This window comes from Bufo gargarizans, chromosome 4, assembly GCF_014858855.1.
Source record: "Bufo gargarizans isolate SCDJY-AF-19 chromosome 4, ASM1485885v1, whole genome shotgun sequence".
Classification (NCBI taxonomy): Eukaryota; Metazoa; Chordata; class Amphibia; order Anura; family Bufonidae; genus Bufo; species Bufo gargarizans.
In genome coordinates this window covers 514,531,807-514,554,839 of record NC_058083.1, presented here as the reverse complement: position 1 = coordinate 514,554,839, position 23,033 = coordinate 514,531,807, and the positions used below count along the sequence as shown (strand labels likewise).

Sequence of the window (23,033 nt, the reverse complement as noted above, 5' to 3'; positions counted from 1 at the left end):
GAATATTGCACAGGTGTGCCTTAGACTGCCCACAATAAAAGGCCACTCTGAAATGTGCACAGTTTTCCCTTACTGGGGGGGGGGGGGGGTGTCCGGTCAGAAAACCAGTCAGTATCTGGTGTGGCCAACACATCTCCGTCGCATAGAGTTGATCAGGTTGTTGATTGTGGCCTGTGGAATGTTGGTCCACTCCTCTTCAATAGCTGTGCGAAGTTACAGAATATTGGCAGGAACTGCAACACGCTGACGTATACGCCGTTCCAGAGAATCCCAAACATGCTCAATGGGTGACATGTCCGGTGAGTATGCTGGTGTGTTTTCAGCTTCCAGGAATTGTGTACAGATCCTTGCAATATGGGGCTGTGCATTATCATGCTGCAACGTGAGGTGATGGTCGTGGATGAATGGCACAACAATGGGCCTCAGGATCTCGTCACGGTATCTCTGTGCATTCAAAATGCCATCAATAAAATGCACCTGTGTTTGTTGGCCATAACATAAGCCCGCCCATACCATAACCCCACCGCCACCATGGGCCACTCGATCCACAATGTTGATGTCAGCAAACTGCTCACCCACACGACGCCACACACGCTGTCGGCCATCTGCCCTGAACAGTGCAAACCTGGACTCATGAGGATGACGAGCATGCAGATGAGCTTCCCTGAGACTGTTTCTGACAGTTTGTGCAGAAATTCTTTGGTTATGCAAACCGATTGTTGCTGCAGCTGTCCGGGAGGCTGGTCTCAGACGATCATGGAGGTGAACATGCTGGATGTGGAGGTCCTGGGCTGGTGTGGTTACACGTCGTCTGCGGTTGTGAGGCCGGTTGGATGTACTGCCGAATTCTCTGAAACGCCTTTGGAAACGGCGTATGGTAGAGAAATTAACATTCATTGCACGGGCAACAGCGCTGGTAGCATTCCTGCGGTCAGCATGCCAATTGCACGCTCCCTCAAACGTTGCGACATCTGTGGCATTGTGCTGTGTGATCAAACTGCACATTTCAGAGTTGGCTTTTATTGTGGGCAGTCTAAGGCACACCTGTGCAATATTCCTGCTGTCTAATCAGCACCTTGATATGCCACACCTGTGAGGTGGGATGGATTATCTCGGTAAGGGAGAAGTGCTCACTAACACAGATTTAGACAGATTTGTGAACAATATTTGAGAGTAATGGGTCTTTTGGGTATGTAGAATATGTTTCAGATCTTTGAGTTCAGCTCATGCAAAATGGGAGCAAAACCGAAAGTGCTGCGTTTATATTTTTGTTCAGTGTATGTATAATCTGTAATACACAAATCTAGTGCTATAATACTATCACTTTTCTAAAGCTCTGTGCTGACTGTGAAAACCTATTTTAAAGGGGTTTTCCAGGCTTTTAATATTGATGACCTATCCTCAGTTAAGTTTTCATGCAAGATTTTATGACTATTCGATGTAATCTATAGGTGACTAAATTACTGATTAAACAGTTCCTTCTTCCCCGTTTGAATGAGAAACTGAGGGCTCCAGTGAGTGGGCCAAGATTGGGATAAAATTTAAGTCTTTAGTAGAATGGGGTGAGCATAACAGCACAGCTGTTACTGACCACAGGGGATATTTTTTCCTATAATTACTCCTTACGCCAGGACATTGTGATATCTTTATAAGTCTCTTTCCAATTCCCAAAAATTATGAAGTGTAAGTGAATTCTCTAAGTGCTACTGAGAGAGGGTTCAAAGAAGTTAGAACCTTCTGTTCAGTACTCTGGGACACCGTGTAGTGGTAACAGTGGTGTGCTAGTAAAGAGAACCTGTCAAACGTTATGCCTCCCAAACTGCCACCACTACCTGACTATACAATGAGTCACCAGTAGCCAGTGAAGGAGCAGAATCTGTGAGTCTTCTCTGCTTTATGTAGTGGTTACTACTCACCTGGGTGGTTATCTGTAGGAATGTCCTCTATGATCTGCTCATCACGCCTCACATATGTTTCTTCAGCCTTAATATTGTTCAAAAGCTGTGAAACAAATATAGTAAAGGTCAGCAGACAGTTGTAGAGAAGTCGTGTGGAACCTTTTAGATGACCAAAAATTATCATTAATTATCGTGACAAACATAGATTAAACGACAGCAGGAATAAATCGGACCCAAATATCTGCATACATTCAACCTGTTGGTTCCTTATTCTAACCATGACCGTGTAATGTCTATGGTCAGCTGTAATCATGCCTGTACAGTAAAGTGTTATAAGACCTAATGGTCTTTGATAGATAGATAGATAGATAGAATTTTACTGGGTAAATCTACCATTTATTGTAAAGTATATTGTGTACAATAAGTGTACTGTGTAATAGGTAATTGTGTAAGGTTGTTACACAATACATTTATTTTTACTATTGTGAATCACTGTGCAAAGTTATAGGAAACAGAACGTACGTTTATACAGGGAAAGGTAGGAAATACTAGGGAAACAAGTTTTACTCCTAGTGACCCTGAGGCACAAGTGGTGCTCATTAATATTATTAATAATTATTAGTATTAATAACAAGAATAATCAAGGATAAAACACATAATACTGTTGGATAAAATAAGACTAAACACAAGATCTCTCCAGCCTTCTACAGATCATAGGGAACCTTTCATCAGCCCTTATCTCCATCTACCTGATCATCCTGTGGGACGTTTTGATGTTCTTCTGAATCATCCTGTGGAAGAAGAGGACTGGGACATCTCTCCGGTGTTGTTCTCTCTTCTTTAACTGTAGGAAACACATACAGTGACTGAATTCATTCCTTGCATATAAATAATGAGAGGACCTGTGTATTTAGTCATGTCTATTACCTGATGATGTGAGGGGCTGGTGATCCTCCATGATCATGACGCTCTTGTACAGATCTTTGTGTCCTTCTAAATACTCCCTCTCCTCCATGGAGAAATAGATGGCGACATCCTGACACCTTATAGGAACCTGACAACATGATACAGTCATTACCTTCCTAGCATTACTGTATAAATGTCCCTTCATTTCAAGCAATGTCACCTCTCCAGTCAGCCGCTCAATGATCTTGTTGGTGAGTTCAAGGATCTTCTCTCTATGGACTTTCTCATGTATCAGGATGTGAGGTGTCGGACCAGAGATTTTTCTTAGGGTTCTTCTCCATCCTTCAAACACAGGGTCCTGACAATGCTCACTGGAAGTCTTCTTCACTACTGTGTATTCCTGGTTATGGAGAGACGCAGTAATAAATATTCCATATATCTCCAGAGTCCCTCACCTCTCCAGTCATGTCAATCTGTTAGTAACATAGAGAAGATGATGTAATGTGACATCATCAGAATCTCTCACCTCTCCAGTAAGCCGGAGGAGGATCTCTAGGGTGAGATTTATAATACTCTCTGCCATCTTGTCTCTGTCCCTATTCATCCTTGATGGGTCAAAAAGATGAATGATCTTATACAGGAGATATCCACTGAGCGGATCCTATATTGTAGGAATCTGAATGGAAAGAAGATGAACCGATGTAAAAATTTTAGAAAATCCCATGTAAAATACAATTACTGGAGATAAGAAGAGGAAACACTGGAGGACATAATAAAGTGTAGATGTTTAATATCTTATCAAGGCAGTTCCTCCATGTTTCAGGTCAAAGCACGTCACACCTTCATATCACCACTATAGACAATTACAGGTCACAGCGGTAATACAGGTATAAAGCTTTAATCTGGTAGATCACTTGATAGATCTAGAGCTCAGACTGCCCCAGTCCTATCAGTTGAAAACTCAAGGTTTAACCCTGTAAGGGCCACTGTTGCAAACATCACTTTTAGCTGTACCAAAAACAAACCTGCAAATGTTTTTTTCTTGTAAGACCTTATTTACATAGTCATTAGGTCTTACTGTTTAGCCTTGTAATACCATTGGATGGTAGATGTGTAAATAGGTCTCACCATCAGGCCATGAACTCATATAACTTGCAAACTTTCCTGGATGCACATCTCCCTCCTTCACTGAAGTGGATAGCTCAACACTGAAGTAATGCTAGTTTCACACTAGCGGCAGGGGACTCCGGCGGGTGAACAGCCTGTCGGATCCGTCCTGCCGCTAGTTCACATGTGCCCCCGGACTGCCGCTCTGTCCCCATTGACTATAATGGGGGCGGAGTTCCGGCGGCAGCACGGCGAGAGGCAGCCGGACTAAAACTACGTCATACAGTACTTTTAGTCCGGCTGCCTCTCGCCGTCCACTGCCGCCGGAACTCTGCCCCCATTATAGTCAATAGGGACGGAGCGGTAGTCCGGGGGCACATGTGAACTAGCAGCAGGACGGATCCGACAGGATGTTCACCCGCCGGAGTCCCCTGCCGCTAATGTGAAAGTACCCTAAGCAAAATCCCTGTTTTTTTTTTTTTTTTGTGATTATTAGAATGTCTAGAACAGGCATGTCCAAAGTTTGATTAAATCGTGGGTATGCCGGTCCCCGGCCCCTCTCACCAGTCACTGGCAGCTACTCACCGGGAGCCCACAGCTTACAGGAAGAGGCTGCATCAGTATGGCCAAATCTCGCGGCGACGTCCGAGATCACGCGAGATTTGGTCTTTGCCTTCACAGAGAAGGAAAGCCAAGATCTCACAACGTCCGAGATCTTGCAGGATTTGGGCTCAGGGAGAAGGAAAGCCCAAATCTCAGATGTCACGAGATCTCGGACATCGCGAGATCTCGGCTTTTCTTCTCTTGTAAGGCCAGAATATCGGTCATACTGCACATAACATATAATTGTGATCGATTAAGTTGCAGTTTGTTGAGGTCTCCTACCTCCATGGTCACATTACCCCCAGAGGACATTTATACAGTGTGAAGGTCCCAAATGTAGAAGAAAAAATGTAATAAAACATTTCTGTCTGCGTTCTAGCGCTGAGTTCCAGGTCCCAACATCATAATCAAAGTCATCACCAATTAACGTCGCCTTTCCTTCTCCCTGCGCCTCCACACTTACAGCCACAAGGCCAGAGCGACCATAAGGGCTATTGAGCCTATTTGAGTCTATTGAGGGAAAAAAACACACACTTGCAGGCTGGGCTGTGAACTAAAGCAGAAAAGGGGGCATAATCCAAATCAGTGGTAGCAAGCTGTCATACCCTTCATTAACCCCTCACTGTACGTCACTGGGCTAGAATCTGATTATCTGATTGTGCTCCTAGTACTCTCTACAAATAACTTCTCCCCATCTGGCCAATTTTTATAATGGCAACTACAAATAAACGAAAAGTTGACAGTGAGGGACGCCGCTTCCAGGACAGGTGGAAAGTGGAATATTTTTTCACTGAAATACGGAATCACTGTGTTTGTCTAATATGCCACGAGACGGTGGCTGTTAATAAGGAATTTAATGTCAAGAGACACTACCAGTTGAGACACAGCACATACGTCAAGCTAACAGGGCGCGACCGCAGTGACAAGGTGAAGCAACTTGAAGCTGTTTTAATGTCACAACAGCGATTTTTTACAAGAGCCCGTGAGTCAAATGAAAATGCCACAAGGGCTAGCTATGAGGCAGCAACGTTAATTGCTAAAAATTGCTAATCTTTTGCTGAGGGTGACTTTATTAAAGAATGAGTTATGAAAATGGTGCAGAATATCTGTCCCGAGAAGAAGTCAGAGTTTTCCAAAATTTGCCTGGCTCGTAACACTGTAGCACGGAGAGTAGAAGAAATTTCACCAGATATTAAGAGACAGTTAACGTCAAAAGGAGTTGATTTTGACTTCTTTTCAATAGCCTGTGATGAAAGCACGGACCTCTCCGACACAGCTCAGTTGGCTGTAAGATGGCTCAGTCGAGGGTCTGCACTGCAGCGTTTCTACTCTCTCAGAAAATAAATTGGAGAATTCTTGGAAACAACGGGACAACCGATGCGAGAACTATCTGATCCTATTTGGCTGGCTGATTGAGGGTTTCTGGTCGACATAACAAAGCATCTGAATGTACTGAACACGAGTCTTCAGGGCAAAGATGCAGCGGTGAACCAGCTTTATTCACACCTCAAAGCCTTTCGAACAAAGCTGCAACTTTTCCAAAAGCATCTGTCACAAACACCGCCCAATACCATTCATTTTTCAGCGTTGCAGGAAATAATGAACAGTTTTCCACAGGATGATATCGGTGCGCAAACTAGCAGGTATGCAGCAGACATCGCATCTCTTGCTTTGCAGCTATTGAAAAGGAGATCACCCTTTTCTTCTCTCCATTCTCTGTTGACCCCGACAATGCTCCAGATCAGCTGCAGCTCGAGCTCATTGACCTGCATTGTGACAGTGAGTTACGCAGTCGGCACCAACAGCTCTCTCTTGTGAAATTTTACAGCCAACTGGATAAGAGCCATTTTAAAGAGATTCGAACATTGGCAAAGAAAATGCTGAGCTTGTTTGGCTCAACATATTTGTGTGAGAAGACATTCTCTGTTATGAACCTTAACAAGAATCGCATGCGGACAAGACTAAGTGACTTTCACTTGCGTGATATTTTGCGCATCAAATCTCAGTTAAAGGGAACCTGTCATCAACTTTATGCTGACCTCACTCAGGGGGCGGCATAAATTAGTGACAGAAATGCTGATTTCAGCAGTGTATCACTCATGAGCTAAAAGTAAGTGGTTACCGAGAACCACCATCATAATCATTGCAGACTGAGCCTGGAAAAGAGTCAAATCTACCTGAGAAGAGTCCTGGTCATTCATAATCTCCTGCTCTCTCACCCATCTGCTGATGACTGGCAGTTCTCTCCTAGAGAGAAAGGGAGAAAACTAGGTAGAAGACGGTCAGTCACCAGCAGGAGAGCAGGAATTCATGAATAACCATTACTCTTCTCGGGTGGCCGGGACTCTTTTCCAGGCCCAGTCTGCAATGATTGTGATGTTGGTTTCTCGGCAACCACTTACTTTTAAAGGGTTTCTACCACTTCGTTTTCACATAATTAGCTTTCAGACACTAGCGATCCGCTAGTGTCTGCTCTGCCAAACAATCCTAATATAATAGCTTTTGGGGCAGCCGTTTCGCTAAAAAAAGAACTTATATTGATATGCTAATGACCCTCTAGGTGCTATGGGGGCGTCATTAGCACCTAGAGGATCGGTCTACCTTCACAAAATGCCGCCGCCCAGCGCGTCCCTCCAGCCCACCCATCTCCTCAGGAATGCGATCAAGTGGACGAATTCTCGCGCATGCGCGTCTGTATTCGGCGCATGCGCAGTAAATGTCCGACCGCTTCCCTGCTCAGACATCTCCACTGCGCCTATGACGTCATAGTGCTCCGAGGAACAGGCGCAGTGGAGATGTCTGAGCAGGGAAGCGGTCGGACATTAACTGCGCATGCGCCGAATACAGACGCGCACCTAGAGGGTCATTAGCATATCAATAAGGCTGCCCCAAAAGCTATTATATTAGGATTGTTTGGCAGAGCAGACACTAGCGGATCGCTAGTGTCTGAAAGCTAATTATGTGAAAAGGAAGTGGTAGAAACCCTTTAACTTATAAATGACAGACCGCTGAAATCAACTCACCTGCCTCTACTTTATTCTGCCTTTAGTATAGTATGGGCGGAATAAAGTTGATAACAGGTTCCCTTCAATGTCAGTTGGTCAATCAGTTATAAATATATTTGAACATATGAGTATACTTGGTGTTATGTTCCAGTTCACATTTTTGGAATTTAAAAGTTAACAGACAACCTTGTAATGTACTGTTTCCGACATATTTCTGCCTCCTGTTTTTTATATTGAAGGCAGAGTGATTTAACACCTGTTTAGATTTGTCATCCAAGTTACAAAATGAAAGGTATGCCGTTTGCAATAAAATTTGCAAAAAAAAATAGTTAATTTGCATGTGATTTTAATGGTTCAAAGAATGGTGGGCAAAATGGTCGGCCCTCGCACATGTTCACTTTATCAAATCTGGCCCTCCTCGAAAAAAGTTTGGACACCCCTGGTCTAGAAGATGTAATTACTAAATTATTGTTGAATGCATGCACCAACTTAGATCTTCAGCTTGATATGTCTTTGTTGTAGTTTTACAACGTTGAGTAAGGATGGTAGTCAAATTGGCATATGGCAGGGATGATCATCCCTGACGAAGGAAACAGGCATTTCCGAAACGCGTCGGTTTTTTGGTCCTTGAAGGCTTCCATACAGGAGAGTGTGACGTCACACCAATGCTCCAGAAAAACTTGTTGGCTTCCCAAACACGAGCGTACACCTCCGGCCGGGGCACCGCTACATGCAGGTAGAGGCTAAAGATTTGAACAAGGAGGGTTAAGCATCTTGCTCTAAAGACAGGCGATGTAACATCGAAAAGGCAAGTGAATATATCTGAATAAGCATATATGAACTTCATCCTGTATCTAAGCGACTTTACAACAAAAGTGACATTGTGCTAAATAACCAAAGCGGGAACAGCTATATAAAGTAACATATTCAACTATCATTAGTAAGTGCGGTTATTTAACATTTTAGAATTATAATGTTTGATTAATTGCCATTTCTATTTTTTTTTTTATCTGTTTAGAACAGATTTGAGTAATTCTGAATAAAAACATGATTTATTGTTGTGGTATTTCAAGCCCTTCCAGTAGCAGTATTTGAAACTTTGGCTGTATTTTATCTGTAAAAATACATATACAGCCGTTTTTTTCGGCTTTGTTTGCTCAAATATCTAAAGCCAGACACTGGTTGTGTATGATGGTTACTGTATGGGTGTGGGGATAGGTGTGAAGATTCTTGACTGTGTGGATCTGGATGTTCCTTTTAGTATGTTGATGCAAGTCATGGATGGCCAACCTGCTTTCCAGTTGTTGCAAAACTACAACTCCCAGCATGCCCATACTGTCTACAACTACAGCAGGGCATGGTGGGAATTGTAGTTTTACAACAGCTGGAGAGCCGCAGGTTGGCCATCCCTGATCTAAGTGGTCACACAGTATTGTGGGACAAGAGTGGAAAGTATCACATAATTACTATTCATTTGCATTGAAATGATTCAGACTTTAGCATTCTCTAACTCTTCCCACTATTATTTCCATTTCAGAATGCTACGAGCAAGGAAAGTGTTTACACTGTGAAAGACGTCATTGAAGCTGTCTAAACCGGAGAGAGTGACTTTGAAGTGACGAGGAGGTGGATGAGGATGCAAGTCCAGTGGACGAACAGAATCAGACACCCATTGATTGCCCAGCTGATGATGATGAGGATGTTGAGACAACCAAACCAAGCCAAACAACTCATCGGACTATGCCCCGGGACCGATATCGCTGGCTGAAGAAGGATTTCACTAGTCCATGTACTGATTTCTCTGGTCCAGATGTCACCAGTGGTGCCGTTTCCCTTCACACACCAGTAGAATACTTCCAGAGGATTGTGTTAGAAGACATGATTCTGTACGTGCCTGGTTTAATTGCTTAGCACTTATCTTGTAGCTTTAAACAGGTTTGTTGTCTAAGTTTATTAATAAGGGCCCCTAGAGCTATGATGTGTCCCCTAATAACCGGCCTCTGATAATAGGCCTCTAGATATCTCTGGGGAGTCATTCATTCTAAAATAAACTTGTAGAGCTTCCTCTATTCGCTTTACATTTTTCCCTGCACTCAAAAGGGTGCAATTTAGTCTCCACCTATAAGCAGTTAGGGATATCCTGTAAATTATAATTAAGGAAAACCGGCGCATGGTCTGACAAAACTATATTCCCCATTTCTAACTTATGGCAGAGGTGTAATTGTTGTGGAGGAACAAACAGGTAATCTAGCCGGTGATATGATTGATGGAGGTGGGAGAAAAAGGAGTAGTCCCTGTCCCTAGGGTGCAACAGTCGCCAGGCATCAACTAGTGTAGAGTCCGCCAGGGATGCCCGCAACCTATCCAGAGTCAGCTTGGAGATGGAAGTGGAGAGGCCGGAGGAATCCACCGATGGATCTAGTGCAACATTCAAATCTCCGCCCAGGATAGTGGAACCTTCTGCGAAATCTCTGAATATCAGCAATACCTTACATATCCAGTCAACCCGGTGACATATATGTTTCCCAGGGTAAACATCTGTGACAAAGTAACAAATTTATATCATATGATGATCAATAGTACACACGTAGGTAATTAAATATCTCAGTTCAGACGTGCTCAGTTAAAGGGCTTCTGTCACCCCGACAAAAGTCCTTTTTTGTTTTTTGGCTACTTAAAATCCTTCACAATCACAGAGTGTCATATAGTAGTGTGAAAAGCTATCATCAAATATATCACAGAAATATTTGCTATTCAATTAAAATTTAACTTTTACTAGATAATATTTAAGAGAAGTATTAATTCCAAATATTTCATGATATTTTATCAAATGCCAGACTGAAGGTAGAATCAAGACCCACTGTGGACATCAAGGCAGTAGGTCATTAAATATTGAAGGTAAGAGATATAGCACTTACAGTTGGATGATTCATATATAGCTGGATCAGATCTGGTGAGGTCAGGAGGAATTATTATCCCTAATGATGCCCTGAGGTGTCTACCCCTGCCTACAGGCAGAGCACCCGCCCCGAAAGGGGCGACCCCACCTCTCAGTGGCTAAACCCTTTCCTTACCCTCACGTGACCCTAAGGTGTTACCTCACGGTGGGCTCATTGGTTCTCCCTCTGTTTTGAAGGACAAAGACATCAATCCTTGATGGTATAAATTTTGTTGTCCCGACGCGTTTCCCCAAGTAAAAAATCCTTGGTTCCTCAGGGGACTTTGCTGGTGATATTCGCATAGCCGAAGGATGGTGGCTATATACTAGCGATGATAGTGGCTGATGATACGCAACCTCTATGTATTAATGCAGAGTTTAAATAGTGGAGTTTTGGCGCCAAATAGATAGTACCGCCCCTTCTGACTCAGGAGTGATTGATATCTAAGGTGGCCAATCACTAGTAATGCCCCACAATACCGGTCATATCATTGGTCTTGGGTCTGGGTAGCAGGGTAATGATGTACCTGTCATCCAGTCCCGCTGCTGGTTCCCTCAGAGCGCGCCGTTAATACTATGCGTCACGTCCGGTCATGTGATCGGGAGCTCAGACCTCACATGATCACTACTTCCTCTCTGTGGAACGCAAGCCTAGCCGGCTGTGGAACGCATCGTGCATCACTTGTATTAGTTACTACGATCGGTCTGATTTTACTAATCTTACATGATCCAAAACCCTGCGATTATGTACAATCTGAAGAAACTAGATTGGAATACATATTATAATAAATCGATGCCTCAATTCGATAAATAATGTAAGAAGATGTATAAGACTTGTGAACCTATTCCGGTTCAAATATACTCTGGAAACCTGGTCTTATTAATGAATTTACGGATCCCATGTTTTATGGTTAGTTAACTGGAGACATAGTTGGAAACGGGGGGAGGAGTAACATCAGATGAAGCATGTATAAGAAATTTGTTCATTAAGTCCCTGGGGGTAAACTGTTTTCAGTCTATGGCTCCACTGGGCTTCCTTTCTCTGTATTTTGTTATCCCAGTCACCACCCCTGGGTGACTGTCTAACCACCTCAACCACCTGAAACTTAAGTATTTTAGCATCCCCACTATGATATTCATTAATGTGGCGTGCCATCTGTCTATCCCTTTTGTTCCTAATATCGCCTAGGTGTTCGCATACCCTTCGCCTAAATTCACGTTTGGTTTTTCCAACATAGTTTAGTGGACAGTCACATGAACACATATATATTACTCCTTGAGTACGGCAGTTGGCGAAGTGATAGTTTGGATATGTGATACCTGTGCTACTGCTGCTGAAGGAGTTGGAATCACTCCTGAGTCAGAAGGGGCGGTACTATCTATTTGGCGCCAAAACTCCGCTATTTAAACTCTGCATTAATACATAGAGGTTGCGTATCATCAGCCACCATCATCGCTAGTATATAGCCACCATCCTTCGGCTATGCGAATATAACCAGCAAAGTCCCCTGAGGAACCAAGGATTTTTTACTTGGGGAAACGCGTCGGGACAACAAAATTTATACCATCAAGGATTGATGTCTTTGTCCTTCAAAACAGAGGGAGAACCTTAGGGTCACGTGAGAGTAAGGAAAGGGTTTAGCCACCGAGAGGTGGGGTCGCCCCTTTCGGGGCGGGTGCTCTGCCTGTAGGCAGGGGTAGACACCTCAGGGCATCATTAGGGATAATAATTCCTCCTGACCTCACCAGATCCGATCCAGCTATATATGAATCATCCAACTGTAAGTGCTATATCTCTTACCTTCAATATTTAATGACCTACTGCCTTGATGTCCACTGTGGGTCTTGATTCTACCTTCAGTCTGGCATTTGATAAAATATCATGAAATATTACTCTTAATTATTATCTAGTAAAAGTTAAATTTTAATTGAATAGCTAATATTTCTGTGATATACTTAAAATCCTTATACAGCGATTTTTCAATATATAGTGCTCTTAGCCTTTTTCGTTCACTAGTTTCTTTAAAAAAACTGACTTTTATAATATGTAAATTACCTCTCTACCAGCAAGTAGGGCGGTTACTTGCTGGTAGCAGCCGCATCCTGCTTTCAAAAAAACGCCCCCCTCCTCCTGTTGATTGACAGGGCCAGCTATCGTTTTTTTTTTAAAGCAGGATGCGGCTGCTACCAGCAAGTAACCGCCCTACTTGCTGGTAGAGAGGTAATTTACATATTATAAAAGTCAGTTTTTTAAAGAAAATAGTGAACGAAAAAGGCTAAGAGCACTATATATTGAAAAATCGCTGTATAAGGATTTTAAGTAGCCAAAAAACGAAAAATGACTTTTGTCGGGGTGACAGAAGCCCTTTAAAAGTAACTTTAATTTTATAGATGGGTAATAGGCCAAAATAGCCCTAGTGTGAATCACTTACACAGACTAATACCGTGTCAGATGCTTCCACAGAAAAACAAAAAAATAATAAAGTTTTTTCCATCAAGGGCCAAAATGCAAGGGGAGGTATATAAGTAATGCTAGTAGGGGTATATGGGTTGTTTGAGTAGACAGGGGTCAAGGATTTGTCCCTAGTTATGACCCTATGGCTTGCTCAGCCCAGGGACACCTCCTGATGGTGGGGGTGCCCTGTCCCTGTACCTAAACCTATTGCTTTGATTACTGCTTTGCACACTCTTGGCATTCTCTTGATGAGCTTCAAGAGGTAGTCACCTGAAATGGTCTTTCAACAGTCTTGAAGGAGTTCCCAGAGATGCTTAGCACTTGTTGGCCCTTTTGCCTTCACTCTGCGGTCCAGCTCACCCCAAACCATCTCAATTGGGTTCAGGTGCGGCGCCTGTGGAGGCCAGGTCATCTGGTGCAGCACCCCATCACTCTCCTTCATGGTCAAATAGCCCTTACACAGCCTGGAGGTGTGTTTGGGGTCATTGTCCTGTTGAAAAATAAATGATGGTCCAACTAAACGCAAACCGGATGGAATAGCATGCCGCTGCAAGATGCTGTGGTAGCCATGCTGGTTCAGTATGCCTTCAATTTTGAATAAATCCCCAAAAGTGTCACCAGCAAAGCACCCCCACACCATCACACCTCCTCCTCCATGCTTCACGGTGGGAACCAGGCATGTAGAGTCCAACCGTTCACCTTTTCTGCGTCGCACAAAGACACGGTGGTTGGAACCAAAGATCTCAAATTTTGACTCATCAGACCAAAGCACAGATTTCAACTGGTCTAATGTCCATTCCTTGTGTTCTTTAGCCCAAACAAGTCTCTTCTGCTTGTTGCCTGTCTTTAGCAGTGGTTTCCTAGCAGATATTCTACCATGAAGGCCTGATTCACACAGTCTCCTCTTAACAGTTGTTCTAGAGATATGTCTGCTGCTAGAACTCTGTGTGGCATTGACCTGGTCTCTAATCTGAGCTGCTGGTAACCTGCGATTTATGAGGCTGGTGACCCGGATGAACTTATCCTCCGCAGCAGAGGTGACTCTTGGTCTTCCTTTCCTGGGGCGGTCCGCATGTGAGCCAGTTTCTTTGTAGCGCTTGATGGTTTTTGTGACTGCACTTGGGGACACTTTCAAAGTTTTCCCAATTTTTCGGACTGACTGACCTTCATTTCTTAAAGTAATGATGGCCACTCGTTTTTCTTTACTTAGAATTTGTATTATGGCAAGAAAAAAGCAGCTAACAGTCTATTCAGTAGGACTATCAGCTGTGTATCCACCTGACTTCTCCACAACACAACTGATGGTTCCAACCCCATTTATAAGGCAAGAAATCCCACTTATTAAACCTGACAGGGCACACCTGTGAAGTGAAAACCATTTCAGGTGACTACCTCTTCAAGCTCATCAAGAGAATGCCAAGAGTGTGCAAAGCAGTAATCAAAGCAAAAGGTGGCTACTTTGAAGAACCTAGAATATGACATATTTTCAGTTGTTTCACACTTTTTTATTATTTATATAATTCCACATGTGTTAATTCATAGTTTTGATGCCTTCAGTGTGAATCTACAATTTTCATAGTCATGAAAATAAAGAAAACTCTTTGAATGAGAAGGTGTGTCTAAACTTTTGGTCTGTACTGTATATATGTAAGACGATTCATATATATAGACATAGGAAGATAGAAATTATTACTGGAGCGCACCTAAAGTTAAACTGTGACACGTAATAGCAGAGTATTTTTTGGATTTTTGTGAAAATAGATATACAAGGAAAATATAATATATAAAAGCATTGGTGGTGGGAGAAGGGCGGGCCCTCCATATTATGGTGGATGACCAGGTCCTGTCTCATAAAGATACATGATGATTGATATATGTCATCAGAAAAAATAAGGCGCTTCACGTGCCATAGGGTACAGCTTTGAACTCTACTCAATACAAGAGGTAGAGGCAGGATTATAGATAGGGAGAGAAAGCAGGTCATAAAAAGCAGGTGTAGGTTAGTCTCTCATTGAGACCACTCGGCGACTGGGATCGAAAACGGTATATCCATTCTGTTTCTTTTTGCAAGATTTTCCGGTCCCAGTAGCCTCCCAGTATGGGAAGAGTCTCAAGTGCAGAGAAAACAATGGATTTCAAATCACCATTATGATGTTCATTCATATGATTGGCAATAGGTGTATCCTTGTGCTTAACTATATTGTTTATGTGTTCGCACACGCGCCGTCTCATTTCTCTGAAAGTCTTACCAATATAATCTTTAGGACAAGTACATTGTCCTATATAGATCACTCCCTTGGTTTTACAGTTGATAAAGTCTTTCACTATATGAGTATGGTTCGTGGCCGAACAAGTCACTGTCTTGGTAGTACGGATATAGTTGCAAGCCTTACAAGTGCCGCATTTAAAGACCCCCATTGGTTTTCTATCCAGCCAAGTGCCTTCTTTTGAAGGGCCAGTATAGTGGCTATGTACTAATCTGTCCTTAAGGCTTCTCCCTCTGCGATATGTGATAAGGGGACCCATATACCCCTACTAGCATTACTTATATACCTCCCCTTGCATTTTGGCCCTTGATGGAAAAAACTTTATTAGTTTTTGTTTTTCTGTGGAAGCATCTGACACAGTATTAGTCTGTGTAAGTGATTCACACTAGGGCTATTTTGGCCTATTGAGAAAGATAAACATCTGTGAGCCTATAACTCCCTTGAGAAAGATATATCTCCCGTCAGGGTCAATTTGGGATGAACGCCAAGCAAAGGGGATCGACTTGTGTATAGCTATACTAACCCCTTTGGAAGCTGATCGAGGGGATGTGCTGTGAAACCACTGGTTATATTGCAGGCGAGATAGAGTAGGAACATGTTTATGTCGAAAGTTTGTTTCCTGTAACAAGGCTATTCTTACTTTATGCTTGTTCATGAATCAGAAAATTTGGCTCCTCATTGCTGGTGCGTTCAACCCTTTTACATTAAAACATCAGCCATATCAGAATTATAATGGGGTGTAGGGGGTGATATGATAGAATCTCATAATATCCAAGGGAGAGTACACCATAACAAGATGCTTGAATCCATAGATAGGAAAGCCTTATGTGTGAATCATTATTTACGCCTATATGTATTGCTCTAATCCTGTTGTGCTGACAAGGAGCAAGTTGTGGGATGGGGTAGACAGACAGGATGGGTAAATAGGAGAAACAAAACACGTATAGGAACATGTTTTGCAGTAGGGGAAAACTCTTAAATGATATAAGAAATATTAAACAGTTGCGGTAAGAAAACATAGGGAAGAAACTGTACTGTAGACCCAGTCATTCGGTCGTGAGGGGAGGAGAATTTCCATCCACATGGCCTATAGCCACCTCACCGGGCATGTGGTAAGTTCTCCATATGGGCAGACCACTACTAGAAGGTGGGCAGAAAGAAAGTGTAGGCGTGCTCAAACCCTTTCACACCAAGCACGGACCATGCAAAGAACCACAGCGTTACTTGAGTAAAAAGAGAAAAGGGTCCAGCTCGGTTAAAATGTTACCTTTATTTTCCAGTGCAGATAAAAGCCAGTTACAGTCCAGTCTACATGTTTCGGATCAGAGACAATTGCGATCCTTCCTCATGACATACACATACTGAGGAGGGGGTTAGATATATAGCGCCTCCACCTAAAAGCAGGTGGACACTAACTACAAGCCCCTCCTTCAAATGAAATTGACAACAAGTGCTAAAAAGAATAGTTAATTTAAAACAAAAGAACACATACAAATCATGGATCAAAAATTCAATAATGTAATATCAGGTCATGTTTCCGATTGAGTCCACTTGGTGCAGTGGACCCCATTTTAAAGATCCAAAAAGACTCACGATTCAAAAGCTTCTTCTTGTAATTACCGCCCCTTGGTGGTGGAGTAACCCTTTCCAGGCCTTGCACTGTTAAACCCTCTGTGTTGCCACCATGCACCACTGAAAAATGCAGGCGGACTGCAGACACATTCCTGGCATGTGAATGAGGAATGTCAGAGATGTGTCTAACCTTAAGGCCATTGGTGGTGCAACCAATGTACTGGAGGGAACAGAGAGTACATGAAATACAGTACACCACATGAGTGCTGTTACAGTGGATGTATTGTTTGATGGAAAAACTTTGATTCATGGCATAGGAAAAAACTTCCTTGCCAGGTCGCATATAAGAGCAGCACGTACAGATTTTGTGCCCACATTTGTAGCTGCCAAGAAACCGCAACCACACTGGAGAAGCTCGTGCCCCCTCAGAATACAAAGAGGGGCAGAGTCTATTGCCCAGTGTGGGCGCTCTACGGGCTGAGCACAAGATGCCACCCGTCAAGACACTGCGCCATTGGTCATCTGTTGACAGTACAGGTAATAGTTTCTTACCATATTACAGATCTGCGAGTATTGTGCACTGTAAGTAGTGACAAAAACAGGCAGGCGGGAATGCCGTGGCTGATCTAGGTTCTCAGAGCGACGCGTGCGCTTGTGGTGAGTAAATAATAATGATTGTCTAGGTCTGGACAGGGCTTCCTTCTGGGCGCATGCTAGACTGTGCTGGGAGTATTGTCTCATGGAAAGGCGGAAGGCAGCAGATCGCAATGGCGCAGTGTCTTGAAGGGTGGCATCTTGTGCTATAAGCAATGCGCCGCACAGACCTTTCACTTACCAGTAGGAGGAGCACCCGGCCGGTCATAGACAGCACAGGTAAGTATAATGCTTCTAAAATTGCTAAGTAACCATGGCAGCCAGGACTGCAGTAGCGTCCTGGTTGCCATGGTAACCAATCGGAGCCCCAGCGATTAAACTGGGACTCCGATCAGAACTCTCCGCTGCCACCAATGATAGGGGAGGGGATTTTAATTAGGGGGGGGGGGAAGAGGGGAGGCCGCACTGGCCACCAATGAATTTAATACAGGGGAGGGAGGGAGGGGGGGCCGCACTGGCCACCAATGAATTTAATACAGGGGAGGGGAGTCCCCTGATCTCTTACAGGGGGCTGTGATACGCACAATTAACCCCTCAGGTGCGGCACCTGAGGGGTTTATTGTGCGGATCACAGCCCCCTGTAAGAGATCGGATGCTGCCAGGCAGCAGGGGGCAGTCATGTACACAGTTTTTAGTATATTCTAACTAGAAGCGTCCCCATCACTATGGGAACGCCTCTGTGTTAGAATATACTGTCGGATCTGAGTTTTCACGATGTAAAAAACTCAGCTCTGAAAAAGCTGTATGCAGACGGATCTGCGGATCCGTCTGTGCTAAAGTAGCCTACGGACACGGATCACGGACGGCAATCTTGTATGCCTCCGTGTTTTTTCACGGACCCATTGACTTGAATGGGTCCGCGAACCGTTGTCCGTCAAAAAAATAGGACAGGTCATATTTTTTTGACGGACAGGAAACACGGATCACAGACGCGGATGACAAACTGTTTTTTTCTCCGAGTTTTCAACGGACCCATTGAAAGTCAATGGGTCCGCAGAAAATCACGGAAAACGGAACAACGGACACAGATGCACACAACGGTCGTGTGCATGAGGCCTCAATGGAACTGATTTTTCTGCAACAAAATCCACCGCATGTTAAGGCACCCTTAGGACATGCTACTGACCGGTCGTGTGCCCGCTGTTTCTGGAGGCGGTCCCATTTATTTGAATAGGTCCACGATCTGCAAGATTTTGTCCGCCGCAAAAAAAAAAAATATAACATGTTCTATTTTTATTTATTTTTTTACACATATACTAACAGAGCCCACCACACATATACTAACAGAGCCCACCACACATATACTAACAGAGCCCACCACACATATACTAACAGAGCCCACCACACATATACTAACAGAGCCCACCACACATATACTAACAGAGCCCACCACAATTGGAGAGCACACCACGATTGCGCGACCACCCTCCATTCCTTCCTATGGGACTGCTGAAAATAGCCGAGGATTGCAGTGCCCTTCCTATTCATTTCAATGGGACTTCTGAAAATAGCTGAGCACCACCTTATAGTTTAAGCAAACGAATATTTTCGGCACAGGCAGTATGTTTTTTGATGTTCGCAAAAATTCGCACAGTTCAGCATGTCCGCAAAAAACACAATAGACTTCAATGGAGCCACATCCTGATTTTCTCTGAACATGTTTTATTTGTTTTGCGGAGCCATGGAATGGAAGGAAAGATGCGGACAGCACACAGTGTGCTTTCCGCCTCTTTTGGGGCCCCATAGAAATTGCGGATCAGATGCAGAAAGCAACATACGGCCGTCTGAATGAGCCCTAACTGACAGAAATAATTGACTTAATAACTGAAGTGTGACCTGAAGGCTACATCCACACGACCGTATGTATTTTGAAGTCCGCAAAAAATACGGATGACATCCGTGTTGCATCCGTTTTTTGTTTTTTTTCAGATCCATTGTAACAATGCCTATCCTTGTCCACAAAACGGACAAGAAAAAGACATGCTCTATATATTTTGCAGGGCTACGTGTGCCGTCCGCATTTTTTGCAGACCCATTGAAATGAATGGGTCCTCATCCAATCCACACACAAAAAAAATAAATAAATAAATAAACAAAAAAAAAACGGACACAGAGACAAAATACGTTAGTGTGAATGTAGCCTAAACCTGCACAGGCAGATTAAGCAAGCGATTGTCCCCATGCTGTATAGTGGTTTGTCGGCAGCAGATCGCTATTAGACTGCACGATCTGCCGCTGGCGAGTGCTAATCTTTAAGCATGCTTAAAAATCAGAACTGCCCGATGAACGAGCAAACGTGCAATCGGCGCCATTATTACACTGCAAGATGATCGCTAATGAGCGTTCATGCAAATGCTCATTAGCCAGTGTAATACAGCCCTTAAGCCTCATTCACACGTCAGTGTTTCACGGACGTGTGCTGTACATGTTCTCCACGGACAGCACATGTCCCCATTTATTTGAATGTGTGTATTCACACATCACTGTTTTAGCACAGTCCGTGGGGCAGTGTTTTTAGCACGGATGCATGCTCTATTTTGGCTGTGTTCAGGGATCCATCACGTCTATTATAGTCTATGGGTCTGTAAAAACCACGGATGCAACACGGATGTCATCCGTGTTGCATTCGTGTTTCACAAATCATTAAGAATAGACTCTTTGAAAATTATTTTTCAGCTGTTCAGTGTCAATGAAACACGGATGCAACACAGACAGCCAAAAACGGACCTGTGAGAAATATGGATTAATATTTACCGTCAGCCATGTCCCTACACCCGCCATTTGCTGAAAGATAGAGGTAAGGAACTCCACAGGAGGGCCCTGCTTTAAAGCCCCAGCCATATGGCAGGGAACTTCTTGCATGCCACCTTTGTTTACAATTTCACACCCCATTCAGACAGCATGGATCCTGCAGGAAAACCTCCCTGAAGGGGGTCTAAGCCATTCCCCAGTTCAATCAAAAGACAGCATGGAACCGTCGATTTATAAGGAATTATGAATCGCCCGGCCATCACAGGCGCAAACCGGATACATATTTTTGTCCCGGAGGCCACGATGAATATGCCCATGGTCTTAGTTTGTTGGTGGAATGCCAGGGAAGGGAGATATACATATCTCCCTACAGAAACCCAATAACAGTACCATGCTTGGACTCTACTGGTAGCCGGAACTCAGGCGGATCCGTTGGTCCCAGAACCATCTCCCTGTGACCTTCTGGCCTGGAGCTACGAACCCTAAAGGGTTTTGTGGGCCATTTGCTGCCAGCCCAGCAGAGGGGGGGGGGGGGGGGTGGACCGCTCCCAAGGGCCGGGAGGGAACGGCTACAGGTTAAAAGGCATGTGCCAGCAAGCAGGCGTGTCTTTTCTCTGAAGGAGGGTCACATCATGCCATGTGTTTAGAAGGACATGCAACTAGCTGACATCACTGCTCTCCATGTGAATACAGCAAAGGACTAACCATAACCCAAAGGAACATTCATCTACCCGGTAACTGACTTGAACTTTGTGTAATCCTGTTTATACCATATTACCTGTATTTGTAACCTCAGACCACTGTATATATTCTGTGTGTATAGTGTTATATCTAGTGTGCCCTTAAGGCGATTAAATATATAATTTAATCTTGTGCTGTCTTGTATCTCGATCACGAATCCCCATGCCTGTGTTTCGGCCTAGTTATAAGCTACCGCAGATTGGTTTCTCACCCTATATAATCCCGTTAGTGGACCGGGCTTATATCAAACGAGAAGCTGGTGGCAGATACGCGGGCTGAGAAAGCGCTGTTTCACTGCGGCAGCGAAAAGGCTCTCTCAGCTTGTATACTCTCTGTGCCCGCGTGGACAGGAGGTGTCTGTGTAAACTGTACCAAGCTGACCTTACATGCTCCTCCAGGAGGGTGTAACGTCACGTCTTGGTAACCAGGGACCATACCGCGTCTCATGAGCTCGACGTAGTTGAAGTCAAGCCGGCGCGAGGGGTGGTATCCCTCACAGGATCCTTCACGGACAGCTTCACGGATGCATCACTGACCACCTACTCACGTGAATGAGGCTTTATTCACACGTCAATGATTTCCATCAGTGATTGTGAGCCAAAACCAGGAGTGGAGCCTCCACAGAGACGAGGAAAAGATCTGCACCTGTTCTTAGTTTAGGCCTGCACCTGCTTTTGGCTCACAATCACTGACCGAACATTGGGGCACATTTACCAAAGTGTTTGCGCCTGGTTTTAGTGCTGTTTTAAAATCTTATTTTTTAAGTTGCATTTACTACTGAAATTGCGCTTGTTTTTAAAGCTTTTGCTCCTCATCAGGCTATTTTGATTTTTTTTTACACCAATTCTGAAGTTTTCTAACTTTTGCGACTTTTCTACAACCTATTTATGTAGGTGCACCCTTATTTGTCCCTGAACTTGTAGCAAAAACAGACTAATTTCTACCGCACCCCAGGGCTGGCGTACTTTTCTACATCTGTTTTCAGTGGAGAGTTGCAACTTTTTGCATTAAAAGTTGTACTTCCCTGGACACATACGACTTTATATGTCGCCCTGAAAAACAACCACCAGAGGTCAGTCTAAGGACATTATGACAAATCTACCGTAATTCATCAACTGTGAGACTTTTAATAAATGCTCGGCAAAAGAAAGGCTGTCGAATGAAAAATGCCTGTCTAATTTTATGGCCGAAAACAGGCGAGCTTGATAAACATGCTCTGCTGACTGTGTGAATAAAGCCTTAGACAGGGAATGAACAAGATATATACAGTGAGGAACAGAAGTATTTGAACACCCTGCGATTTTGCAAGTTCTCCTACTTAGAAATCATGGAGGGGTCTGAAATTATGACATTGTAGGTGCATTCCCACTCAGACAGAATAAAAAAATAAATCAGGAAATCACATTGTATGATTTTTAAAAAATGTATGTCTTGCACTGCTGAACATAAGTATTTGAACACCTGAGAAACAGCAAGAATAATTCTGGCTCTCAAAGACCTGTTACTGTGCCTTAAAAAAGTCCACCTCTACTCCACTTATTAATCTAACTTAGTAGCACCTGTCTGAGCTCTTTAAAGACACCTGTCCACCCCACAGTCAGTCAGACGCCAACTACTACCATGGGCAAGACCAAAGAGCTGTCAAAAGACACCAGAGACAAAATTGTGGACCTCCACAAGGCTGGAAAGGGCTACGGGGCAATTGCCAAGCAGCTTGGTGAAAATAGATCAACTGTTGGAGCAATTGTTAGAAAATGGAAGAGGCTAAAGATGACTGTCAGTCTCCCTCGGACTGGGGCTCCATGCAAGATCTCACCTCGTGGGGTATCACTGATGATAAGAAAGGTGAGGAATCAGCCCAGAACTACAAGGGAGGAGCTGGTCAATGACATGAAGAGAGCTGGGACCACAGTTTCAAAGGTCACTGTCGGTAGAACACTACGCCGTCATGGTTTCAAATCATGCATTGCACGGAAGGTTCCCCTGCTCAAGTCATCACATGTCCAGGCCCGTCTGAAGTTTGCCAATGACCATCTGGATGATCCAGAGGAGGCATGGGAGAAAGTCATGTGGTCAGATGAGACCAAAGTAGAACTTTTTGGTCTAAACTTCACTTGTCGTGTTTGGAGGAAAAAG

At 43.8% G+C, this 23,033-nt stretch overlaps 1 pseudogene; it reads right to left on the bottom strand.

Moving 5' to 3' along the window:
* The window catches only part of LOC122934336, a 34,528-nt pseudogene that overhangs the window by 8,115 nt on the left and 3,380 nt on the right, over window positions 1-23,033 (bottom strand).